At 36.2% G+C, this 18,313-nt stretch overlaps 1 protein-coding gene across 1 annotated transcript in view; it reads left to right on the forward strand.

Moving 5' to 3' along the window:
• Positions 1–4,606: 4,606 nt before the first annotated feature.
• slc2a1a (solute carrier family 2 member 1a) overlaps positions 4,607–18,313 on the forward strand; it is a 35,140-nt gene continuing 21,433 nt past the window's right edge. Inside the window, exon 1 of the mRNA XM_053643699.1 lies at positions 4,607–4,683. The gene's annotated coding sequence lies outside the window, so the exon portion shown is untranslated. The remainder of the gene's footprint in view (positions 4,684–18,313) is intronic.

Raw genomic sequence — 18,313 nt, forward strand, 5'->3', positions numbered from 1 at the left:
TCAAATTTGCTCTATTACTTCATATGTTTCCAAATTTCTCTGTAACATTACTTTTTTTGTTTTAATGTAAATGTTTCTAAAAAAAAATTGCACTTTTTCACTGATAAAAGAAGGCATAAAATAAGAAAAATAAGATGAAATTTAATATATAGGCTGCCAAAGACCGGTTACAAATGCATATTATCAATTTACATTATGACACTCTTAACTAATATATATAATAGATAATTAGTCACTAATATGGAATAAGTAATGCTTGCAACATACTTTTTGTGATGCAGTGAACTACATTCAGCAAATTTAGTAGCATGACAATTTACGTATTATATATTATGTTATGTTTTTATTTATGATATGTGTTAAAACTATATACAGTACATTACACTACATTGTATGTAAACTTATTTTTAGTCCTGGATGAAATAAACGTTCGTTAAAATGCAGGTGTTTATTTAGCTCAATTCTAATGGGGTTTTAATGGTCTATTTACCTCTCAGTTACTACTATGGATTATTTGGTCCCTATAGTGAAACTAATAAGAAATTAAATGCAATGACAAGAGTGAGGAATAAAAGTCTGGATTAATTAATTCAGGAAATAATGTATAAGTACATCAGATCTGTTTTATTTCCTTGTGTTTAGCTGTTTAACCAATATTAAAGTACAGCTTTGGCTAAGATCAAGTGTATTGTATTATCAGAAGGCACTTTGGTAAAGAAAGTGAGTTGAACGCAGTGTTCTGTCCGGCTTTGTCTTACCTTCTTGCCTCCTGATCAGAAACAGCAGGTCTCCACAGTTCTCCACCTCAGCTTCCTGGAGACTAATTTATAACTTCCTGTTGTCAGCACTCCTGTTGATATTAATCTCCTGCCTGTTACAATAGCAGTAGGGCTCTTAGAATTAGCCAATGTAGCCAGGATTAGGTACCTCGGGCTAAACACCTGAAGTGATAAATGGGCCTGAACAAACACGTTCTTGTCGTAACACTTTACATTTAATGGGTTGCGCTTTGTAATTGTAGCAAGTTAAACTTTCCACATAAATGTTCTGATGCTCTTGGTTTGGAGTAGGTATACTGATATCCTTAGTAATCAATCTATGTTAATACGTTAATTCTTTGAATAACATTTCCATATATATCAGTGGAGATTTAACAAAATATATATATAATTCTCAGAATTGTGAAAGGATGACAGAATGGAGGAGTGGAGAGGATGAAAGACAGAAGTGAGAAAATGAGAAAAGGTAGAGTTTTTTTTTACACCGTACATCCTAAGCCTGCGGTTTATGAGCCCCTACTTAATGACAGTTTATTCCAGTGGGTGGGATGGAGGTGACTAGCACAGAGGCTTATGGCTGAAGATCCATCACGCTTTATGAGGCTGTTGTCATGTGCAGAAAAGGGGTAATGCTCACACCCAGCTTTGTTTCTTTTCGGCTGTAAACGCTGCACTGTCACTGTAATTGCCCCCATATATATATGAGTGGCCCTTACCTCCATGCTCTGGACTATAAATCAGTCACCTCACATAGTCACACAAAGGAAACAGGACTCTGTCTCTTGTCTGTCCACCTCAACAAAGTCCACGCTCACACCTAGAAACACAACGTTTACGTCAGGGGAGCACTCATGCTCATAAACCTGCTTCCTGGTAGGCTTTCTAGTTATATGGTTACTACTTGGGTCTTCTTGTGCTTCCAAATGGACTGTGAAAACATTTATCGACACTATCAACCAACTGCATGCACAATCACAGAAACAAGTCATATTTTTGGCTCAAACGACTTACAACAATAGATGGAAAGGAGCACTCAATTAACTGAAAATCACAACCAAGCTAAAAAAAACCATTACATTGAATTAAATAAGATTTTATTTATATAGTGATTTTAACGATAGACATGGCAACAAAGCAGCTTTACGGAAATCCAGATGTAGAGTTAAACCTCTAATGATCAATCCAGAGATTATAGCCTCCGAAGAACTAGACACAAATGAAATCCAAGCTCTTCTGGGTAACAACCGATAGTGGGATTATGAATCATTACTCTTTTATAACTCTATTCTTTAAATCAAACAGTAAAACCGAACACACTACATGTCTTTTTGGTATATCATGCATTTTGTTGACGTCTCCATTTTGTCCTTAGGGTATGCAAACTTCTGCACTCTTTTGCATATTACAACACTGGGGAATGTCAAATCGTTCAGCACTGAAAAAAAGCTAAATGAGTTGCTTGTATATCTCTTATACTAATGAGTTATGTGCACAATTCTTTTGTTCATTTATCTTTAGCAACTGGTTCATGCTGGTCAGTGCTAAAAAATTTTTTAAAAATAAACACTTGTAGGAATTTTTGGTGGGAATACACCCTGTATGGGACACCAGTTCATTGCAGGGCACCATACACACACATTCACACATTCATTCACACCTACAGGTAATTTAGAGTAACTAATGCACTTAGCAGCATTGTTTTGGGATGTGGGAGGAAATCAGGGAATCCAGAGGAAACCCATGTTGACACAGGGAGGACATGTACATGCAAAACAACAAAACAAAACATAATTTTTGGCTCCTTATTTGTGATAAAACTACATGAGTAGATGGAAAGGAGCTAAATGGGTTTATTGCACACACACACACACACACACACACACACACACGCGCACACACACTTGTACATACTGCTCTTACCATTGTAGTACCTTCTTAATACTGTTCCTGCATCTATGGTTCTTTCACTACACTATTTTACAGTCAGTAAAGAAGAAAATGCCTTTATTTGTCATATATACATTACAATACAGTGAAATTCTTTTTTTCACACATCCCAACTTGGTAGGAAGTTTGGCACAGGGTCAGCCCCTGGAACTTGTTCAAGAGCCCAACAGTTGCAGCTTGGCGGTGCTGGGGCTTGAACCCCTGGCCTTCTGATCAGAAATCCATTGCGCACTGAACACTGAAATGAACACTACTAGATATTTCCATTTCCATTTGTGTATTTGTGCATTTCCATTTATGCGATTGCCAGTTAAGGGCCTTGCCCAAGGGCCCAACAGTGTTAGCTTGGCAGTCCTGGCAGAACTCCTTACCTTCTGATCAGTAACCCAGAGCCTTTAAACACCGAGCCACCACTGCCCTTGTGGCTCAGATATGTAAGAATACTTGCAAAGCCCCTTTGAGCAAGCTGGAGAAAATCTTCAAACTGAATGCTTTGTCATACATACAAAGCACAATACAAAGGTATTAAAAAACTATTTTTTATATATAACTCATAAAAATACTTTATATAAATATAGGAATAATAGTTACCTGAAGGACAAGTTTTACTGTCAAAACAGAAATGCATCATAGCGCTGAATGCACTTTAATTGAACTAAATTGCAACTTGGCATTGACAAAGTTAAACACCGCCAATGTGTCACTGTGTCAAATTACAGGTTTCTGTCCTGACGAAGTCCCCATTAGGCTGAAATGTGCCATTTTTTTTTTTTAAATGTTATTTCTTTTTTTATATAATTTTTTTTAATAGTGGTGCAATTGATTTAAGTTTTCTCCTTTAACATCATAGTTAAATCAATGCTGATCTATCACTGTTTCCAGAAATATTACAAGAAGCTATTTTTCAGCATGGTCTAGCATAAGTGGCCTATGTGACAAACACACACAAAAAAAATCAATACTATTCAGAAGACAAGATCAATATGTGCAATTATGATCGACATCATACATTATGTATGGTGGCTTTGAAATATTAATGATAAAACCCACAGCTCTGTCTAACAAAGCATTTAAAAAAAAAATTTTTTTTTTGCCAAAACCTTTATTCACAGCTTGATGAAGTCTGAAATGGTTTCCTCCAATGTGTGTGACATTTATATTTGTATCCAAAGGAGTTCTAATGAACAGTTCATAAAATATGCAGCATATACAGTAAAATATGAAGGATATAAGCTTCTATTGTTTATGCAATACATTTCTTTCTTGTCTATGATTTAAAGGATTTGTTTCTTGCCAGGTTTGCATAGAAACATGTAGAATGTACTGAGTCCATCTACTGCTGCCATCTTCTGGTCTTTTTAGTCGTAAATATTTTGTAAGGCTTGAGGCTTGCAACAAAACCTACACTACTGCTACTCATGATCATGTTATATGTAAGTGCAAAAGTTTTTTCTCCCCATGAATTCTGCATGAAAGTAGTTCCACTTTAAACTTTATTTTATAATGTAAAATATGGACCATTTGGGTTGTATTAAAAATTTGTCAATTTAAAATGTTTTTTTTTTATGTTGCCTAAAATGAAGCAAGTACATGAAGATTTGAAGAAGTGTAAGGATTTACAGAAAAAAAAAAAATTAGGTGAGATTGCTAGTTACGTATTTATTATGAATGGTAAGAGTGTTGATAGTCTGTGTATGTGTGTGTGTGTGTGTGTGTGTGTGTGTGTGTGTGTGTGTTATGAATAGGAGCTTGATGATGTGGTGTGGGAGTTATCATTTCTGCAGGGAAAACAGGCAGCTGCACACACCCATCCCTCTCCTTTCTCTCCAACTCTGCATCCCTGTCCTTCTTTCTTTTTACTCCTGCCAGCATCATGAGTGCCACGGACCTTTCCAAACTGCCCATCTGCCACCCTTGTGAGACCACCAGTCTTGTGGGTGGACCCACTAACAAAGCAGTAAGTTTTTTTAAATTGACTTTTTAAAGTCTATTTAATTATTTATTTACCCCCACCTGTTCTGTTGATGTTCTGAAACCTTTGCATTGTAACTGCATGGAGCTGAGAGAGACATACTGACATGACGAGTGCAGGTTTGTCTGCTTAATATGCCCCGGGGAGCAGAGCAGGCCTGGATTCATGGTGTAATTAGATGAGGCGCTTTAATCCTATTTACATGTGTTTGTTTTTCCTAGTCAAATATCCGGTTGAGCCCTGCCAGTGTAGCTGTGTCCTTTTGATGTTTGGTTAAAACTCTGTCAATACATTTACAGCACTCCTGTCTCACTATTCTTTCTCAGATGTACATTCAGATTATTTCATGATCACAGGTGGAATTGGTTTCAAAAGTTAGCATTTTACAGGAATGCAGTAGCATAAAATAACAGACTTCACAGTGCTGTATAATTATGATTACATAATTACAAATATATCCTCAATACTGGAGATGCTCAGATAGACAGCAGATAGAGAAAAATACAAGCAGAAGGCAGTAATACAGACAGCATATTCTGAAATTACATGGAAAAGATTATTTTACTTTCAATAATATTATTATAACCTGTGTCCTATAATGCATCCTAGAGCATTATATATAGTTGCTGCATGTACATGATTAATTTACTTATGAAGTGCTGCAGAAGGCTGATTTTTTTAAAGACTGTACATTTGCCATATATAAAATGAATTGTAGCAATCTAATGCACGTAAAGTAGATCAACTGATTGCATTAATTATTAACCTTACAGAACAGTCACATGAATTTCACACGTGAATAATCATATGATTAAAGTGAATATTACTTATGTGGTTTTTAAACAATTCACATGTTATGTTTCACTTTTTTTTTCAACTTTCATGTGTGCATGTTTTTTCCCAACATTTGGCAGTTTCGCATGATTCAATTATTTTGACCTCTTAATATAGGGCATGTAGTTCATTTTTTTTCTTTAATAAATGTGAACATACAGTCACATGAAAAAATAAGTACACCCTATGGAAATTGTTGGCCTTTTTGACATATTTGAACAAGCAAACATTTGATCCTCTTTGAAATTGTGCCTATTAATAAAGTTGATACACTCTTTCAAATGACACATAAAATTGACATTTTGTAGTAATTTTCACATTTTAAATGAACAAAAAAGCAGACCAGTCACATGGAAAAAGTAATTCCCCCTACATCACACCTTCAAAGCCATAAAATTCGAACCAGGTGTTGAAGATTGTGTGCCAGTGATTAGAACCTGCTCAGGGAGTGCAGGTGGAACCTGTCTTATTTATACCAATCTCATATCTAGTGTCTGGTGTTCCCTTTGTTATTGAGGTGTGTGGAGTCATCATGCCAAAATCTAAAGAGTTCTATAAGGCCTTCAGAAAAAAGGTTGTGGATGCCTTTGAGTCTGGCAAGGGATTTAAAAAGATCTCCAAATTATTTGAAATACATCATTCCACTGTAAGGAAAGTCATCTACAAATGGTGTAGATTTTAAATGACTGCCAATTTGTACAGGACTGGCCATCCCAGCAAATTCAGCCCAAGAGCAGACCATCTGATGGAAAAAGGTGAAGTCCACAAAAACCCAAAAATTTCTTCATGGGATCTGCTAGTAAGACTTGCAACTGCTGGTGTCAAAGTGCATGCTTCTACAATCAGAAAGAGATTAAACAAATTTGACCTGCATTGGAGGAAAAAGCCTTTTCTGTCTAAAAAGAATATTAAAGCAAGACTATAGTTTGCCAATGAGCATATACGCAAAGACCAGGCTTTTGGAATTATGTGCTCGGGACAGACAAATCAAAGATAGAGTTGTTTGGCCACAGTAACAGCAGACATGTTTGACGCAGACCAAAGACAGCTTTTCAGGAGAAGCACCTCATACCAACAGTGAAGCACGCTGGTGGAAATGTTATGGTTTAGGGTTGCGTCGCTGCCTCAGGGACTGGACAGTTTGCATTCATTGATTCAACTATAAATTATGCGTCATATCAAAGAGTACTTGAAGATAATGTGAGGCCATCTGTCAAAAAGATGAAGTTGAACCAAAAGTGGACCTTTCAACGGGATAATGATCCTAAGCACACTAGCAAATCCACCAAGGAATGGCTCAAAAAGAAGAAATGGAGGATTATGGAATGGCCTAGTCAAATAATTGACTATTATTTGATTCGAAACGGGCCGTACATGCAAGAAAACCCTCAAACATCTTGCAACTGAAAGAATATTGCAAGGAAGAGTGGTTAAAAAATCCATCAAGCCGATGTCAGAAACTGGTGGACGTTTATGCAAAACACCTACAAGAAGTTATTTCTGCTGAAGGGGGCAATACTAGCTTCTGAGGCCAAGAGTGTAATTACTTTTTCCACAGAAGAATATCACATCTATTAATATTTCTGTTGAATAAATGATTGAAAAAGTTCATTTTCCCTGTGGTTTTGTTCAAGTATATCGACTTTATTAATAGGCACTGTTTCAAAGATGATCAAATGTTTGCTTGTCCAAATATGTCAAAAAAGCCAACAATTTCCACAAAATGTACTTATTTATTCACATGACTGTATATTCATGGTGAATTCACATGTGCAACTTGAGGGCATAAACATGGTGAAAAGCATGTTCATGTGATCTCATATTGCTACAAAATATACTGTATGATCACATGAAATGCATCAGTGCATTGGTCTACTTATTCTCATAACTAGTATGTTACTGTACTGTATATATATTTATATATTTATATATAGTATATTACATTATATGCCAATTTCATATACCTCAGTGAAAGATCTATTTAGAAAACATACATTTTAATACTACACTGTAATACTACTATACATGGTTAAATATGGATTGAATGGTGTATAGAATTTGGGCTGGGGGGGCAGATTATGAGATTGGTACAGGCAGTGTTTGGGCTAGTTTTGACATGCAGATGCTGTCTCAAAGGACAACACCTGGAAAATGAGACTTTGATATTATAAGCTTCTATCTCCCATTCAGTCTTAACCCAGTGAACCTTATAATGCTCATTATGTGCTAGATTTGCAGGGTTGGATGCAAAGTGTTTGGTTGATGGGAGTTGGATGGATACTTGATTTGTTGGCAGTGTGTTAAAGTTTATCCTTGGAAGGTTTGTCCATACTGCTCTATCTGATGGCTTGGATATGGAAAGGATACAATCTATAGATTCTAAATAGAAATGTAGGAGGAATTACACTTTGAGAAAAAAAAAGGGTACTAAGCTGTACCATTTGTTGCCGCTTGTCGCTCAATTGTACACTTTCTGGACCTTATCACCTATTTACCTACAAAGGTGCATGTTGAGAACATTTTATGCTCTACTCTAAACAATAATTATTGTCCAATTATATGAAATATATGCTCGAAAGAAGGTCTGGGGTTGTACCCTTTTTTTTTTTTTTTCTTACTCTACATTTCTGAAGTTATTGAAGGAAGTATTATTTTCTTGGCTTTTCATTATTATTAATATGTGGTGATACTCCAGCTGAGGTTATCACTTATGTAAAAGCAGAGAAATGTAATAAAATTAAATATGTTAATAATGGATATGGGCATGCCTTAAATACGTATGTTTTCTTTAGTTTTCTGGATTTGCTACAGCTTCAGCTTGGTCATTTTTGTATAGATTTTTTTGTTTTTGTTTTTTTTTCCTGATCTTTGTAGATGAGGTGTGCCACTGCACTTACTGAAACAAGCTAATTGGTAAGTCTTTGTTGTGCAGCCCTGTCAGTGACTCAGAAGGTCCATTATGTGTATGTCAACAGTGCTAACATGTGGACCCTTCGAAGCAAATAACACACAGTAATTGATGTGTTGGGCAGATGGTAAGCAGAACATATTTAAAGCTCTTAGTAGAAGGACTGTCCTCTAACAAAACATTTCAAATGAAGTGTTCCTTCCCTGGTGTTGCCAATATACAGTACAAATCATGCGAATAAGTATATTTAATGCACATGGGTATATGGGTAATGTACATAATGTACATGGGTACATGGGTACATGGTTGTTCAGTAGAGCCTGTTGCTTTGCTGTCCGGTTCTGCTCCCTGAGCCATGACACGGCAGGAGTTTGTTCCCAGCTGTTTGCATTTAAGTGGCTCATTGCACATAAATCGAAAAAAAAAAAAAAGGCCAGCAAAGGATTGGGGTTAAACAGATGCACTTGTGCTAATACAATAAAGCTTGTCTCAGCTTCATCTTTCCCTCTCTCTGGAGACAGTTATCCCATTTCTGTCCTTTAATCAGGGTCACAGCAAAGGCTCCTCAGAGATTACAGGCAAGTCGATTGCCTCTAACATGACAATTTTGGGAAAACAAGATGACAGTGATTGATATTTGTGACTCTTGCTTTATTATCATTAGTTTTGTGGGTTAATACTGTGCTTTTTTAATTGTTTGGATAACTGATTTTATTTCCACTACTGGGCTTACAGTGATCTGCTAGGTTTTCTGCTTCTGATCTTAGGTAATTAGTGCTTAATCTGGTGTATTAAAGCAAGAAAACAATCAATATGGGTAAGGGAATAACAAGCAGTTTACTTTTTGCAATTTAAACATGAAAAGGAGCGAGAAGGAGAGAGAGAGAGCAAGCAAACAAACACTTAATAGTCACTAAAATATAAACTTCGACTCCCACTTCCTGTTTGTACTGTCGCATGCAGTGCTCTCCACTAAATATGAGCAAAGAAGGCTGTAGGAATTGTCTTTATTGTTTAACCTTTTGATCTTTTGTTAAAAAAAATTCACAAAAATACACTGCTCTCAGAGATATCAAACAATTGCAAACAAAACACAGCTTTATCAAAAAAATATCTTTGTTAAATATAGGTGTGCAACAATCATTGGCACACAATATATTTGACGTTTATTCCCATTGATAATTACATTTTTTTTTAGTATACGTGGGTGATTAGGAACAGGAAATTGTTCAACCTTGACTTCCTGTTTTACAGGGGTATAAATATGAGGTAACACATAGGCCAAATTCCCTTAGTCATTCATAACAAGGGGTAAGTTCGAGTGGCCAAAAAATCTCCAATGATCACAGCTGGAAAATTGTAGAAGTTAGTTGCAGCTTGGAGGTCAGAGGTGGTTTTGGTGCACACAGAGAGGTAGCCATATGGAAAAGTACCTCATGCCCACAGTTAAATATGGTGGTGGCTCTTTAATATTTTGGAGCTGTTTTTCTGCCAGAGGTCCTGGACATTTTGTTAGGATGCATGGCATCATGGAGTCTATCAGATATCAACAGATATTAAATGAAAACCTGCTGCCTCTGCCAGAAAGATTAAAATGGGCCATGGTTCGATCTTCCAGCAGGACAATGATCCAAAACATACATCAAAATCAACACAAAAATGATTTACTGACAACAAAATCAAGGTCCTGCCATGGCCATCCCAGTCCCCTGACTTGAAACCCATAGAAAACCTGTGGGGTGAACTGAAGAGGAGAATCCACCAGCGTGAACCTTTAAATTTGAAGGATCTGAAGAGATTCTGTATGGAGGAATGGTCTCAGATCCCTTGCCATGTATTCTCCAACCTCATCCGGCATTATAGGAGAAGACTCAGAGCTGTTATCTTGGCAAAGGGAGGTAGCACCTATTATTGACTAAAAGGGTGCCAATAATTGTTGCACACCTATATTTAACAAAGATATTTGTTTTTGGATTAACCTGTGTTGTGTTTGCTATTGTTTGATATCCATGAGCGCAGAGTATTTTTTGTGAATTTTTTTTAACAAAAGATCAAAAGTTTAAACAATAAAGACAATTTTTCACAGCCTTCTTTGCTCATATTTACCAAAGGTGCCAATATTAGTGGAGGGCACTGTATATCACTTTAGCTTTAGCTTTCTTTAGATATAATATACCACAGTGCTGTTGCATTCTCAAATCTGATTGGTCAGAAGGTGTTGATGGTCAGTACTGCTCTGACAGTATTGCTGGCTGTAATTCAAATCACATAATACACTTGTTCTAATACATGATCAATTCTGCAATATTAACTCATGCACAGGGACTTGAATAGCGAATTTAGCATATAATCCAAGGCTAATAACAAAGGGAATGTGTTATTTAACAAAGAAAATTGTTGATATGGTGAACCTTTTCTGTAAGGAGATGTTTATTTAACATTCATGGAAGGAGTAACAGTAACAGTCCAGATTCTCTGTAACATGATAAACTGCACTTTTATGTTTTATTAACTTCAAGGTAGGGGGAACAAAGAGAGGCTTGAGAGATTGCTTATAGCTCAACATGGTTAATGAGTTTTATTTTTGCTATATAGTTCAACAGTGGCAAATTGTTGTCATTGGAAAATAATCAACTTTGTGGTGGTAACAGTAACTCCACTTTACACTGGGCCACCTCACACCCCCTGTGAAATTTTCCTTTAACAGCACACCCTGTTCTGCTTTATTGCTTATTGAATCTCATATAGTCTCTCTGAAAGCATACAGCCAGGAGGTACTCTTGTAGAGAGGAACAGAATTTTCTGAAAGCAGGCCATTACAGCATGTTTTACACGTGTGCTTGCTGGAGCACATGGCCAGGGCACAGGTCAATTGTGTGGTCCTGGGAAAGCCACTAATTTGTTCTTGCTTGCATATGATTTAATATAGTGATAAAAAGTTAATGGCTTTGGCTATGTATTAAACACTGAGTCTTTATACTGAGTCCATGGTGACAGACACATAATTGGCAAAATCTTTGGAACATTTTTTAGTCAGTAGGTAATATTTTGATGAGACTAGTAAATTTGTTAGCATCAGAAAACATTAAACAGCAAACACAAAGATATCTCTAAAGATCATGGTGTGATATTTTGCCGTTTGTTTGGATTATGTTTGGAAATCTGAGACATTTCCCTAAAAAAACAGCAATCCAATTTCCACTGGCTTGCATACATTTTTAAATGAACATTTAATGTGCTGTATTATATTTAAGTATATTAATCAAGCACAAAATCAAGTAACTCAGGCACTTATCAAAACACTGACATTACTTTACATAAATTGTTCGAGTTTCTAATATAAATTTTGTTTTAAACATACTTAAAAGAATGAATTTGTGAGCTAACTGATTTTATGGATGATTAAAATCATTAGAAAAATGTTTCTGGTAATTATGCTGGTTATGCTGCCTTTGTTATCTTTGTTCATGTAAACTCTTATGTTATAGTACAACAGACTTTCTTTGTTTACTAGATATAGACGATGGGGTCCAAACATCTGAGACCACATTGAAAATGTGTGTTTTTTAAACAGATTAAACATATATCTTGAAACTTATCTAAAACAAAAAAAAAGGAAATGTGCAACATGTTGACTATTTAATATTTAAGATGTTGCACAATTTCTAGATGTCTATTTAAATTTAAGCAAATTTGTGATATTGACCATGTTAACTGAAAAAGTCAGATTTACCGTGAGTATTATCCCTTCCATTGAAGCACGTATTCAGACGATTCACGGCAATGGATTTGATCTAACATGGATCATCAGGTTCTACATTTCACTCAAGTTATTGCTGACAATGTGATTTATAATGAAAACCTTTGTTTTAACTGAAAAAGAATGCCAAACAGAAGCATTTTCACTAGTGCGCTCTGACTTTTGAACCCCAATGTGTATTGACATAACATTGTATTGTAAATAATACAATTTATATATAAATAATGAAATAATATTGTATTGTAATATAATAATATCTAAAGTGTAATATAATACACATTAACACACAGAGTAAGTTTGAAACTAGTTAGAGCAACTAAAACACATCTCAATTCAGTTACGTGACGTTGTTATCACTTATTTGTCCACTAGGGGCAACATAACATATTTCATATTAAATATTGTATCATTTGCATCACAGTTTTCCAAACCCAGTTCTCAGGGTTTTTGCACATTCCAAACAATATTACTCTATATCAGCTCACAAAACAACAACCAAGCATTTAAAAACACTAATTCCTCAGACCAGGGGCCTCTGTAGCAATATTCAAGCCCCTGGCAGGTTAATACAGTGGTTTTCAAAGTGGGAGCCGCCAGGGGGCGCCCGGGGGTCCTCAACAATTTGGTGTGAAAAATAAATCCTCACTCTCAGACAACCACACACACACACACACACACACACACACACACACACACACACAATCAATTCCTAATATAATGTAATGTAAAGATGTAAGATGTAATTATTAATAAAAAAGGGGGATATATTCAGAAGTGTGTATTTTTAATGTGTTTTAAAGACATCTTGCAAAAGGGGGGCCTCGGTCAAATGTTAATGCCATTTGGGGGGCCTTGCCCTGGAAAAGTTTGGGAACCCCTGGGTTAATACACTAGACCCCATCTACTGAGGGTAATTTATATTCATCTGGATGAATGATTCCCTAAAGTCCCATCAGGCATGTTGACTGCTTAGGGCTCCTGGAATCACCTCTTTACCATAGCCTGTTGTTGTTGGGATAAAAAATTAGAAATTTTAAAAATGCATATTGTGAATGGATGTAATAAATAGCTTGAATATAATTGCACAAATTTAGATAATGAGCTTCATATTTGTATAGTTGGATTCTGTTCATAAAATAAATGTGTACTAAATATATTTTACAGTTAAAGGGGTTCCTGGCAACAAAAAGTTTCTGAACCCCTAGTCTAAGAGACACAAGATGGGAAATAAACATAAAGTTCCCAGGATTCATTCTAAATTCAAGGCTTGAGACAACGCATGCATTTTAACACTTCCTTGTACCCTGTACTTGCAGCTGTATGTTAGCTAGCTGTCCATATGTAGAATGTTGCAGCCTCTGTCACTAAAGTTGTGTGATGATAGTCCACCAGGGGATGCTGAAGTGTGTCAGCAGCAAGTCCCCAGACTCATGGGGAGTCCTGCTCCTGTTTATGCTGCTCTGTGCTGCATCCTCCTTCCCAGCAGGATTCATAACAACAGCATTATTGTATATAAGCCAAATAAGGCACCCAGCCGGGTGTGTAGACAGGTCTCATTCACAATAGAGAAGCAGGAAGGTGCTCCTCCCTTACTACGTATGTCCTCTGTGAAACAGTTTACTTCGCCTGTAGTTCTTTTATTCATTCTTTATACATTCCAAGGCTTTCTGCGAAATTGCTCAGAATGAGGGACGTCAGCGTGACTTCTGCTATTTGAATATTGTTTTCTTTTATGAACTTTTCCCTCTTTGATGAACTGTTCCCTCTCATCTCGCTAATCGTAATAGTGTTCTTCCCACCTTAATGTGTAGAAGTAGAACACATTTTTCATGCATGTCTGATGTAAAGGATTAGTGGTGTTAGTGGTCTTGGACTAAATGTCTTGTGATGTACGCCACACATACAATGCTTAACAACATCAGGAATGCTTCAGTAATCTCATTTATAGTTTTAGCAGACTTAAAAGTCAGTGGGTCCAGCTATATATTCAGTTGCTAATTTTATAGTTTTTTTTTCTTTCCCCCTAATATTTTAAAGTCCCCTCTAATATTCTAAGCACAAAAAACTAAAGTTGTTTCAGTAATCTCTTTCTCTGTTTTTATCTCTCTTTCTCTCCTTGGTTATCAACCCTTCCTCTTGCTTTTCAATTCTCTCAGCGTCTTTCCCTGCTGCAGATGTATTATGTGAGTATTCAAAATGACGAGGCCTGATAGATGCAGAATTAATTCTTAAAAAATAAAACACAAACCATGGGTTATTTATATAGAATAGAAATAGATATTTAGAGTTCCATTTTTTTTGATCATCTTTGAAACAGTGCCTATTAATAAAGTTAGTATACTTGAACAAAACCACAAGGAAAATGAGCGTTTTCAATCATTTATTCAACAGAAATATCAATAGATGTGATATTCTTCTGTGGAAAAAGTAAGTACACCCTTGACCTCAGAAGCTAGTATTGCAGCAGAAATAACTTCTTGTAGGCTTTTTGCATAACTGACCACTCATCCATGCAATATTCTTTCAGTTGCAAGATATTCGAGGGTTTTCTTGCATGTACTGCCCTTTTCAAATCCCCCACAACCAGGTTTGGGGAGTAACAGAATACATGTAACGGCGTTACATGATCAGGATACAGAAAACTGGAAGCTGTAATTCATAATAGTTAAGTCAAAAAACTAAGTAACCAGATTACAGATACTATCAGGATTACAATTTTTTCATTTAAAACTAAAGAAATTAATCTTTTGACTTTTTATTAAGGCAAATACAAACACTGACCATGTTTTTAAGCTCTAAAATAAGCTCTAAATAAAACTATTTTAGATCATATTGCTCTTCTCTTGACTTTATTTACATTTGTGACCTTGAAGTAATCCAAAAATAATCAGATTACATTACTTTCATATTGTGATACTTGAATTACATTACTGATGACATTTTTATGAAGTAATCTGTAACTGTAACAGAATACATTTTTAAGTAACCCTCCCAACCCTGCCCACAACATTTCTATGGTATTAAAATTGGGTTTTGACTAGGCCATTCCATAACCCTTCATTTCTTCTGGCCACTCATTGGTGGATTTGCTAGTGTGCTTAGGATCATTATGCTGTTCAAAGGTCCACTTTCCGTTCAACTTCAAATTTCGGACAGATGGCCTCACATTATTTTCAACCAAACGCTGCTGCTAACTGGAGATCAGTCTTTCACTTACTTCTAGCACTACGACTTACTCCTGTGTTTTGTATTATTGTCTTGCTGCATAATCCAGTTGCGCTTGAGTTTCAATTTATGGACTGAAGACCGGACATTCTCCTTTAGGATTTTCTGGTAGAGAGCAGAATTCATGTTTCCCTCAATTACTACAAATTGCCCAGGCCCTGAAGCAGCAAAGCATCCCCACACCATCACACTTCCACCACCATGCTTGACCAGTTTTTGTCCAGTGTCTTTCTGAGAGTTGAGTCATGAACAGTTTATTGATGCAAGACAGGCCTGTAGATCCTTTGATGTTGTCCTTGGCTCTTTTGAGACTTCCTGGATGAGTAGTTGCTGTCCTCTTGGATGAATTTTGGAAGGTCGGCCTCTTCTGAGAAGGTTCACTAGGTCCTTTGGAGTCCCATAGCCTTTGAAGTAGCTTTGTAACCCTTCACAGACTGATGTATTTCAATCACCTTCTTCCTCAGCATTTCTGGGATGATGTAAGACCTTTTAACCAACTTCAAGCTGTAGAAAAAGTTCAATTTAAATGTTGATTTGATTGAACAGGTTTTCATTAATCAGGCCTGGCTGTGTCTAGTCCAGCTGAACCCCATTATGAATTTTTATAGATTTGGGGAATTCGTAACTACGGGAGCAAATACATTTTCATACAGACCCAGTTGGTATTGGATAATGTTTTTAACTTAAAATAATATATGATATAAATAGCACACACACACACATTTTGTTTATGTTCAAAGGAAATTAATTTTTAGTAACATTTTGCAAGGGTTACATGAAACATTCATATTTGAATAGTCATTATTTCTCAGAAGGGAGGTCAGAGGAAAAACACAACACTGCTATTATCATGTCATGACATTGTTATAGGTATTTATAAAAAGAAAATACATGAATTTTATTTCAGTTTACTTACAGGCCAAAGAAAATATATTTAAAACTGTTATTACTGTATCATGACATTAAATTAAATGGGTTTAATCCAAACCTCAATAACTCAAAACAAGTTGACTTATAAACAACAAATAATGTCAGCTTGGACTTAATGTGTTCTGTCAGTGGAAAGTCCAGGAATAACAAGCTGTATATGTATCTATGTACAGCTCAATTCAATAGCAAAAATATTATTGTACATATAAATGAAATATTGAATGGCTACTTTATCTACATCCAGTTCATTTGTTAATTTGTCTGCACTTTTGTCCATATTGACTCCATTTCATGTCATTGCATGTTAGCTGGCTATTAGGGGTGCCAGCCTTCTCAAAGGCATATTGTAGATTTTGGAAATCAAAACATTTGTGCACAGCACAGTGAATTTGTTTCCCACACAAAGACTGAAAAAATTACGATTCATCTTCTTTCCAATTCCCAAGCTTTTTGGTCTAGTTTCACATCTTTATGTGTGGAGATTTTGCTGAGACTTGGCAACCCTGCTAGGAATGCTAAGCCAGTACCTAAACAGAGCAGCAGTGTTCTGCTCTCCATGACAGAGCTCATGCCCACTGCACAGAACCTTTCGGTCCAGGCTTCAGACTAATGCTTTGTGATGGGCTCATTGTCTATTTCACCTAGTTTGAAATGGAGACTGATGCCAAGTCTTAATTAGACCACTTGAATAAAGGAATGCCGGATTCTCCTAAGGGGAAACACAATGTCACTCTCTACATAGCTGTACTGGACCGCTCAGTCTGACAGTATCCCAATTCCAGTGCATGAAGAGCTTGATTAATCAACGTGAAGATGTCTTTTGCTATATGCCATGAACTTAAAAGCCTAGGTCAAAGAGACAAAAGAGATGGAGATGTGAGGGACTGGTGATGTGGTTTGATTTGAATGGTCACATTCTGATGACCCCATCCACTTTCCACTCAAACACTGATGTCTTTGTGTGCAACTGCCTCAGCTCTACATCCTAAAGACAAATATTTCTTTCATGAAGTGTCAACACTGAAGAAAAAGATTTTAACATTTTCAGGCCTAGCAGTGTGTAAAATAATTCATATTGGGTAAATTGTTATTCAGTATTTTGCCTGTTTCTTTAAAATAAATTTTTTATGGATTATTTAGAGAAGCCTACGTGACTATATGCTGCATCACATCACGCCACATCTGCTGCACGTTCTTTTCTAAGGAGAGTTCAGTTATTTCATCCTAGCGCAAAGCCAAAATGAGATGAGACGAGTTTCCAGTCATATCAAGGTAAGCCAGTGTGGGGCATGCAGACAAGCACGTTCCAGGAGATGATGGCACTGGAGTCACATGACCATGCAGATTACTGAGTCACGTCCCACACTCATCCTTCACGAGTGTAAGGCAACCTTCATGCATGTGGTGTATTTCTTCTTTTATAGAGACTAGACCTCTCATTTTACTGATCTAACCTTTTTTTTTTTTTTTTAAAAAAAAAAGGGCTCCATCTGATTTTAGTCACAGAGCAAACACTCTTGCTCTCTTAAAACAGATCATGACCTTTCCCCTTTAGACCTGGTTAGTGTTATTAACTCCTAGTGTTGACACCTAGGCATTGGCACAGTAATTGCAGCCATTGATAAGTTTAAAAATAGTTTGTGCTTTCAGGAAGAGATATTTGTTTGACACTGCAGTAGATTAGAAACCTCATCTGCTCTGCTGGGAAATCACAGGATGTTTTATAGTTACATCAATCCATCTGGAAAACTTTGCATCTAATGTGTGTGTGTGATTTTAAATTAAGAACACAGTTTATTTATTTATTTATTTATTTATTTTTAAAATTTTGTTCCAAGGAATGTGGAACGGTCTATCTACGTCTCTTCAATGTTTTCAAAAGCTACTCTTGAGATCATGTTGGATTGCAAATACTTAAAAAAAATTTTCTGCAATATCCTGCTCCCAGATATTTGTCC

The sequence above is a fragment of the Ictalurus furcatus genome, chromosome 15 (genome assembly GCF_023375685.1).
Source record: "Ictalurus furcatus strain D&B chromosome 15, Billie_1.0, whole genome shotgun sequence".
Taxonomy (NCBI): domain Eukaryota; kingdom Metazoa; phylum Chordata; class Actinopteri; order Siluriformes; family Ictaluridae; genus Ictalurus; species Ictalurus furcatus.